Genomic DNA, 9,374 nt, shown 5'->3' on the forward strand with positions numbered 1-9,374 from the left:
AGGAGGCTTTTCCTGACCATTGTGCAGTGTTGGACAGTGTCGTAGGCAGCAGAGAGATCTGTGAATGCTGCTCCAGTTATTTGTTTTCCCTCAAACCCATCCTCAATGTGTTGGGTGAGGTTGAGCTCTATCCAGCACAGGAGCGGCTGGTACGGAAACCAGCTTGGTCTTTAGTCAGCTTGGTGTCTATGAGTGGCATGAGGCGTTGGAGTAGCAGCCTCTCTTGTAGGTGATGCAGAGGAGGAAAATGGGTCGGTAGCTCTTTGGGGATGATGGGTCTTTGCCAGGTTTGGGGATTGCAACCACTTTGGCCTTTCTCCAGACAGAAGGGATGGTTTTCTGTGCCATGCGTGTGTTCAGTATCCCCACCAGCCAGGTCTTTGCGTTAGGTCCCAGGTGCTGTATCATTTCTGCCAGTATGTCATCAATCCCTGCTGCTTTTCCGGGTTTCAACTTTCCCATTGCAGTTTCGAGTTCTTCTAGGTCGAAGGGTTTGGTTTGAGGGCTGGCTGATTGTGGTTGGTCTGATACCACTGTGCGATGGTATTCTCCTGTGGGTCGGCGGCGGTGTTGGTTTACGACTGTTGGCCACCAGTTGTGATGCAACAGAGTTTGCTGTAACCGTTGTGAACTATGGGTGGTGTTTTTTGTCATGTTGTTGTTCTCTATATCTTTTCGTCCTGGGCATGACGTTAAACTGTTCTGTTCGAGAGGACCGGCGACCCTTGAATGTAAACAGCCACGAAAGAAAACTTTCGAGATCTCTGAACGCTAATCCAGTTATTTTTTAACCCTCAAAGTTTGAGGGAAAACAAATAACTGGATTAGCTTTTGAGGCTCAAACCCATCCTCAATGTGTTGGGTGAGGTTGAGCTCTGCCCAGCACAGGAGTAGCTGGGACGGAAACCAGCTTGGTCTTTAGTCAGCTTGGTATCTATGAGTGACAACGAGGCGTTGGGAGTATCAGCCTCTCATAGAGCTTGTAGGTGATGCAGAGGAGGGAAATGGGTCGGTAGCTCTTTGGGGATGATGGGTCTTTGCCAGGTTTGGGGATTGCAACCACTTTGGCCTTTTTCCAGACAGAAGGGATGGTTTTCTGTGCCATGCGTGTGTTCAGCATCCCCACCAGCCAGGTCTTTGCGTTAGGTCCCAGGTGCTGTATCATTTCTGCCAGTATGTCATCAATCCCTGCTGCTTTTCCGGGTTTCAACTTTCCCATTGCAATTCCGAGTTGAGGGTTGGCTGATTGTGGTTGGTCTGATACCACTGTGCGATGGTATTCTCCTGTGGGTCGGCGGCGGTGTTGGTTACGACTGTTGGCCACCAGTTGTGATGCAACAGAGTTCGCTGTGACCGTTGTGAACTATGGGTGGCTCCCAGAGGTCCTTGATCCCCATGGGGTCCAACAGTGGTCATTGAAGCGTGCACACACAAATGCACATATGCACCTACACACAATTTACAATTTACAATTTAGGCATTTAGCAGACGCTCTTAATCCAGAGCGACTTACATTAAGCAAGAACAAAAAAGCATGGGAATACATCACATAAAGACATTTATCATGAAACATGCGTAAGCTAAGAAAGTAACAGTGGAATATCTATAATGAAACTATACATATAAGCTATACATCTATACTACTATGCTACACATATGTACTATGACGTGCTATGACTACATACAATGCACTTATGCTGTCTACATAACATGCTATAAGTCTGTATCAAATGCTATCTAAGTCTACAGAATTGCTATCTAAGGGGGTGGGGTAAGTGCTATGGGCCATGATGGAGTCTGAAAAGGTGGCACAGGCGCACATGCGTATGCACACCTGGACCTGTAAATTAACAACACAAAAACTAAGGCACTGGTGTCGGACTTCTGGTTTACCGGAACAGGGTTCAACTCCCTGCAGTGCCCTGCTCAATGTGTTGTATTTACATGGTTCATTGGTCCATGGTCTCAGGTCATTGAGCGGCGCGCTATATAGACAACGCTATATACTGTTATTTTTCATGTTGGTGTTCTCTATATCTTTTCGTCCTGGGCATGACGTTAAACTGTTCCGTTCGAGAGGACCGGCGACCCTCAAATTTAAACAGCCACGAAAGGAGTTGTTATTTAGGGCTGTGTCGACCAATTTGGTGTGACGTGATCGGCTCCAGCTTGAGCAGGCATACTCTGCTGTAGAGAAATACAGGGCCATGGCAGTTGCACTGATTGTTTGTGGGTCTGCGTCCGACTTGGAGTTCACTAGTTTTCACAGGATGTTATTGTGGGTGTTGACCGTGGCTTTTGTGTTCTCCAGGTGTTCTTTTTTGGAGAGTTTGTGATGCTCAGTTCTTTTTTTGCATACTATAGCACGCCGTTTTTCATCATTTTTGACGATTTGACAAAAATGACGAAATGAAAAAAACGATGGGTGAGAAACGATGAGAAACGAGGATAACCTTTTTTTCAAAATTTCAAAAAACATGGGCTATAACCCATCGTTTTTTTAATTTAGTCATTTTTGTCAAATCGTCAAAAATGATGAAAAACGGCGTGCTATAGTATGCCGTACCATATGGGCTATAGCCCATGGTCCAAAATGATGAGAAACGAGGATAACCTTTTTTTTCAAAATTTCAAAAAACATGGGCTATAACCCATTGTTTTTTTCATTTTGTCATTTTTGTCAAATCGTCAAAAATGATGAAAAACGGCGTGCTATAGTATGCCGTACCATATGGGCTATAGCCCATGGTCCAAAATGATGAGAAACGAGGATAACTTTTTTTTTTCAAAATTTCAAAAAACATGGGCTATAACCCATCGTTTTTTTCATTTTGTCATTTTTGTCAAATCGTCAAAAATGATGAAAAACGGCGTGCTATAGTATGCCGTACCATATGGGCTATAGCCCATGGTCCAAAATGATGAGAAACGAGGATAACCTTTTTTTCAAAATTTCAAAAAACATGGGCTATAACCCATCGTTTTTTTAATTTAGTCATTTTTGTCAAATCGTCAAAAATGATGAAAAACGGCGTGCTATAGTATGCCGTACCATATGGGCTATAGCCCATGGTCCAAAATGATGAGAAACGAGGATAACCTTTTTTTTCAAAATTTCAAAAAACATGGGCTATAACCCATTGTTTTTTTCATTTTGTCATTTTTGTCAAATCGTCAAAAATGATGAAAAACGGCGTGCTATAGTATGCCGTACCATATGGGCTATAGCCCATGGTCCAAAATGATGAGAAACGAGGATAACTTTTTTTTTTCAAAATTTCAAAAAACATGGGCTATAACCCATCGTTTTTTTCATTTTGTCATTTTTGTCAAATCGTCAAAAATGATGAAAAACGGCGTGCTATAGTATGCCGTACCATATGGGCTATAGCCCATGGTCCAAAATGATGAGAAACGAGGATAACCTTTTTTTTCAAAATTTCAAAAAACATGGGCTATAACCCATCGTTTTTTTCATTTTGTCATTTTTGTCAAATCGTCAAAAATGATGAAAAACGGCGTGCTATAGTATGCCGTACCATATGGGCTATAGCCCATGGTCCAAAATGATGAGAAACGAGGATAACCTTTTTTTTCAAAATATCAAAAAACATGGGCTATAACCCATCGTTTTTTTCATTATGTCATTTTTGTCAAATCGTCAAAAATGATGAAAAATGGCGTGCTATAGTATGCCGTACCATATGGGCTATAGCCCATGGTCCAAAATGATGAGAAACGAGGATAACCTTTTTTTTCAAAATTTCAAAAAACATGGGCTATAACCCATCGTTTTTTTCATTTTGTCATTTTTGTCAAATCGTCAAAAATGATGAAAAACGGCGTGCTATAGTATGCCGTACCATATAGGCTATAGCCCATGGTCCAAAATGATGAGAAACGAGGATAACTTTTTTTTTTCAAAATTTCAAAAAACATGGGCTATAACCCATCGTTTTTTTTCATTTTGTCATTTTTGTCAAATCGTCAAAAATGATGAAAAACGGCGTGCTATAGTATGCCGTACCATATGGGCTATAGCCCATGGTCCAAAATGATGAGAAACAAGGATAACCTTTTTTTTCAAAATTTCAAAAAACATGGGCTATAACCCATCGTTTTTTTCATTTTGTCATTTTTGTCAAATCGTCAAAAATGATGAAAAACGGCGTGCTATAGTATGCCGTACCATATGGGCTATAGCCCATGGTCCAAAATGATGAGAAACGAGGATAACTTTTTTTTTTCAAAATTTCAAAAAACATGGGCTATAACCCATCGTTTTTTTCATTTTGTCATTTTTGTCAAATCGTCAAAAATGATGAAAAACGGCGTGCTATAGTATGCCGTACCATATGAGCTATAGCCCATGGTCCAAAATGATGAGAAACGAGGATAACCTTTTTTTTCAAAATTCCAAAAAACATGGGCTATAACCCATCGTTTTTTTCATTTTGTCATTTTTGTCAAATCGTCAAAAATGATGAAAAACGGCGTGCTATAGTATGCCGTACCATATGGGCTATAGCCCATGGTCCAAAATGATGAGAAACGAGGATAACTTTTTTTTTTTCAAAATTTCAAAAAACATGGGCTATAACCCATCGTTTTTTTTTCATTTTGTCATTTTTGTCAAATCGTCAAAAATGATGAAAAACGGCGTGCTATAGTATGCCGTACCATATGGGCTATAGCCCATGGTCCAAAATGATGAGAAACGAGGATAAGTTTTTTTTCAAAATTTCAAAAAACATGGGCTATAACCCATCGTTTTTTTCATTTTGTCATTTTTGTCAAATCGTCAAAAATGATGAAAAACGGCGTGCTATAGTATGCCGTACCATATGGGCTATAGCCCATGGTCCAAAATGATGAGAAACGAGGATAACCTTTTTTTTTTAAATTTCAAAAAACATGGGCTATAACCCATCGTTTTTTTCATTTTGTCATTTTTGTCAAATCGTCAAAAATGATGAAAAACGGCGTGCTATAGTATGCCGTACCATATGAGCTATAGCCCATGGTCCAAAATGATGAGAAACGAGGATAACCTTTTTTTTCAAAATTCCAAAAAACATGGGCTATAACCCATCGTTTTTTTCATTTTGTCATTTTTGTCAAATCGTCAAAAATGATGAAAAACGGCGTGCTATAGTATGCCGTACCATATGGGCTATAGCCCATGGTCCAAAATGATGAGAAACGAGGATAACTTTTTTTTTTCCAAAATTTCAAAAAACATGGGCTATAACCCATCGTTTTTTTTTCATTTTGTCATTTTTGTCAAATCGTCAAAAATGATGAAAAACGGCGTGCTATAGTATGCCGTACCATATGGGCTATAGCCCATGGTCCAAAATGATGAGAAACGAGGATAAGTTTTTTTTCAAAATTTCAAAAAACATGGGCTATAACCCATCGTTTTTTTCATTTTGTCATTTTTGTCAAATCGTCAAAAATGATGAAAAACGGCGTGCTATAGTATGCCGTACCATATGGGCTATAGCCCATGGTCCAAAATGATGAGAAACGAGGATAACCTTTTTTTTTTAAATTTCAAAAAACATGGGCTATAACCCATCGTTTTTTTCATTTTGTCATTTTTGTCAAATCGTCAAAAATGATGAAAAACGGCGTGCTATAGTATGCCGTACCATATGGGCTATAGCCCATGGTCCAAAATGATGAGAAACGAGGATAACCTTTTTTTTCAAAATTTCAAAAAACATGGGCTATAACCCATCGTTTTTTTCATTTTGTCATTTTTGTCAAATCGTCAAAAATGATGAAAAACGGCGTGCTATAGTATGCCGTACCATATGGGCTATAGCCCATGGTCCAAAATGATGAGAAACGAGGATAACCTTTTTTTTCAAAATTTCAAAAAACATGGGCTATAACCCATCGTTTTTTTCATTTTGTCATTTTTGTCAAATCGTCAAAAATGATGAAAAACGGCGTGCTATAGTATGCCGTACCATATGGGCTATAGCCCATGGTCCAAAATGATGAGAAACGAGGAAAACCATTTTTTTCAAAATTTCAAAAAACATGGGCTATAACCCATTGTTTTTTTTCATTTTGTCATTTTTGTCAAATCGTCAAAAATGATGAAAAACGGCGTGCTATAGTATGCCGTACCATATGGGCTATAGCCCATGGTCCAAAATGATGAGAAACGAGGATAACCTTTTTTTTCAAAATTTCAAAAAACATGGGCTATAACCCATCGTTTTTTTCATTTTGTCATTTTTGTCAAATCGTCAAAAATGATGAAAAACGGCGTGCTATAGTATGCCGTACCATATGGGCTATAGCCCATGGTCCAAAATGATGAGAAACGAGGATAACTTTTTTTTTTCAAAATTTCAAAAAACATGGGCTATAACCCATCGTTTTTTTCATTTTGTCATTTTTGTCAAATCGTCAAAAATGATGAAAAACGGCGTGCTATAGTATGCCGTACCATATGGGCTATAGCCCATGGTCCAAAATGATGAGAAACGAGGATAACTTTGTTTTTCAAAATTTCAAAAAACATGGGCTATAACCCATCGTTTTTTTCATTTTGTCATTTTTGTCAAATCGTCAAAAATGATGAAAAACGGCGTGCTATAGTATGCCGTACCATATGGGCTATAGCCCATGGTCCAAAATGATGAGAAACGAGGATAACTTTTTTTTTCAAAATTTCAAAAAACATGGGCTATAACCCATCGTTTTTTTCATTTTGTCATTTTTGTCAAATCGTCAAAAATGATGAAAAACGGCGTGCTATAGTATGCCGTACCATATGGGCTATAGCCCATGGTCCAAAATGATGAGAAACGAGGATAACCTTTTTTTTCAAAATTTCAAAAAACATGGGCTATAACCCATCGTTTTTTTCATATTGTCATTTTTGTCAAATCGTCAAAAATGATGAAAAACGGCGTGCTATAGTATGCCGTACCATATGGGCTATAGCCCATGGTCCAAAATGATGAGAAACGAGGATAACCTTTTTTTTCAAAATTTCAAAAAACATAGGCTATAACCCATCGTTTTTTTCATTTTGTCATTTTTGTCAAATCGTCAAAAATGATGAAAAACGGCGTGCTATAGTATGCCGTACCATATGAGCTATAGCCCATGGTCCAAAATGATGAGAAACGAGGATAACCTTTTTTTTCAAAATTTCAAAAAACATGGGCTATAACCCATCGTTTTTTTCATTTTGTCATTTTTGTCAAATCGTCAAAAATGATGAAAAACGGCGTGCTATAGTATGCCGTACCATATGGGCTATAGCCCATGGTCCAAAATGATGAGAAACGAGGATAACTTTTTTTTTTCAAAATTTCAAAAAACATGGGCTATAACCCATCGTTTTTTTCATTTTGTCATTTTTGTCAAATCGTCAAAAATGATGAAAAACGGCGTGCTATAGTATGCCGTACCATATGGGCTATAGCCCATGGTCCAAAATGATGAGAAACGAGGATAACCTTTTTTTTTTAAATTTCAAAAAACATGGGCTATAACCCATCGTTTTTTTCATTTTGTCATTTTTGTCAAATCGTCAAAAATGATGAAAAACGGCGTGCTATAGTATGCCGTACCATATGAGCTATAGCCCATGGTCTAAAATGATGAGAAACGAGGATAACCTTTTTTTCAAAATTTCAAAAAACATGGGCTATAACCCATCGTTTTTTTCATTTTGTCATTTTTGTCAAATCGTCAAAAATGATGAAAAACGGCGTGCTATAGTATGCCGTACCATATGGGCTATAGCCCATGGTCCAAAATGATGAGAAACGAGGATAACCTTTTTTTTCAAAATTTCAAAAAACATGGGCTATAACCCATTGTTTTTTTCATTTTGTCATTTTTGTCAAATCGTCAAAAATGATGAAAAACGGCGTGCTATAGTATGCCGTACCATATGGGCTATAGCCCATGGTCCAAAATGATGAGAAACGAGGATAACTTTTTTTTTCAAAATTTCAAAAAACATGGGCTATAACCCATCGTTTTTTTCATTTTGTCATTTTTGTCAAATCGTCAAAAATGATGAAAAACGGCGTGCTATAGTATGCCGTACCATATGGGCTATAGCCCATGGTCCAAAATGATGAGAAACGAGGATAACCTTTTTTTCAAAATTTCAAAAAACATGGGCTATAACCCATTGTTTTTTTCATTTTGTCATTTTTGTCAAATCGTCAAAAATGATGAAAAACGGCGTGCTATAGTATGCCGTACCATATGGGCTATAGCCCATGGTCCAAAATGATGAGAAACGAGGATAACTTTTTTTTTCCAAAATTTCAAAAAACATGGGCTATAACCCATCGTTTTTTTCATTTTGTCATTTTTGTCAAATCGTCAAAAATGATGAAAAACGGCGTGCTATAGTATGCCGTACCATATGAGCTATAGCCCATGGTCCAAAATGATGAGAAACGAGGATAACCTTTTTTTCAAAATTTCAAAAAACATGGGCTATAACCCATCGTTTTTTTCATTTTGTCATTCTTGTCAAATCGTCAAAAATGATGAAAAACGGCGTGCTATAGTATGCCGTACCATATGGGCTATAGCCCATGGTCCAAAATGATGAGAAACGAGGATAACTTTTTTTTTCAAAATTTCAAAAAACATGGGCTATAACCCATCGTTTTTTTCATTTTGTCATTTTTGTCAAATCGTCAAAAATGATGAAAAACGGCGTGCTATAGTATGCCGTACCATATGGGCTATAGCCCATGGTCCAAAATGATGAGAAACGAGGATAACCTTTTTTTTCAAAATTTCAAAAAACATGGGCTATAACCCATCGTTTTTTTCATTTTGTCATTTTTGTCAAATCGTCAAAAATGATGAAAAACGGCGTGCTATAGTATGCCGTACCATATGGGCTATAGCCCATGGTCCAAAATGATGAGAAACGAGGATAACTTTTTTTTTCAAAATTTCAAAAAACATGGGCTATAACCCATCGTTTTTTTCATTTTGTCATTTTTGTCAAATCGTCAAAAATGATGAAAAACGGCGTGCTATAGTATGCCGTACCATATGGGCTATAGCCCATGGTCCAAAATGATGAGAAACGAGGATAACCTTTTTTTTTTAAATTTCAAAAAACATGGGCTATAACCCATCGTTTTTTTCATTTTGTCATTTTTGTCAAATCGTCAAAAATGATGAAAAACGGCGTGCTATAGTATGCCGTACCATATGAGCTATAGCCCATGGTCTAAAATGATGAGAAACGAGGATAACCTTTTTTTTCAAAATTTCAAAAAACATGGGCTATAACCCATCGTTTTTTTCATTTTGTCATTTTTGTCAAATCGTCAAAAATGATGAAAAACGGCGTGCTATAGTAT

This window comes from Protomyctophum bolini (assembly GCF_963924005.1).
Source record: "Protomyctophum bolini genome assembly, chromosome: 22".
Classification (NCBI taxonomy): Eukaryota; Metazoa; Chordata; class Actinopteri; order Myctophiformes; family Myctophidae; genus Protomyctophum; species Protomyctophum bolini.